Raw genomic sequence first — 321 nt, 5'->3', positions numbered from 1 at the left:
CCAATCTTACTGAGAATGTGTATGAGAAAAATTGCTACCTTATCCCCATTGAGAGAAAGGATTCAGGAAAGTGGGTTGTCAGTCATTACAGGAATGACCTGATATTTCTGACTAATGTGCAATGCAAATTCCTTTAGATTTTCAAATGAGACATTGCTTATTTCATTGTATGAAAATTTTTTCCTGAAAAAATACTCTTTCTTATTTACAAGTTAAAGGTATAAGAGAAAGAAGAGAAAAAAGTTGGAGACTTATCTGATTAATAATCAACTTATAAATGGTTTTTTCAACATTATAGCATTCTATTTAGTCATAGGGGAA

The 321-nt window shown here is 30.5% G+C and overlaps 1 long non-coding RNA gene across 1 annotated transcript in view; it reads left to right on the top strand.

Annotated features, from left to right (window-relative positions):
- The window catches only part of LOC119594437, a 17,103-nt gene that overhangs the window by 16,407 nt on the left and 375 nt on the right, over positions 1–321 (top strand). The window lies entirely within an intron of this gene.

Source organism: Penaeus monodon, chromosome 33 (genome assembly GCF_015228065.2).
Source record: "Penaeus monodon isolate SGIC_2016 chromosome 33, NSTDA_Pmon_1, whole genome shotgun sequence".
NCBI classification, from domain to species: Eukaryota; Metazoa; Arthropoda; class Malacostraca; order Decapoda; family Penaeidae; genus Penaeus; species Penaeus monodon.
This window is presented reverse-complemented; position numbering and strand designations above follow the sequence as displayed.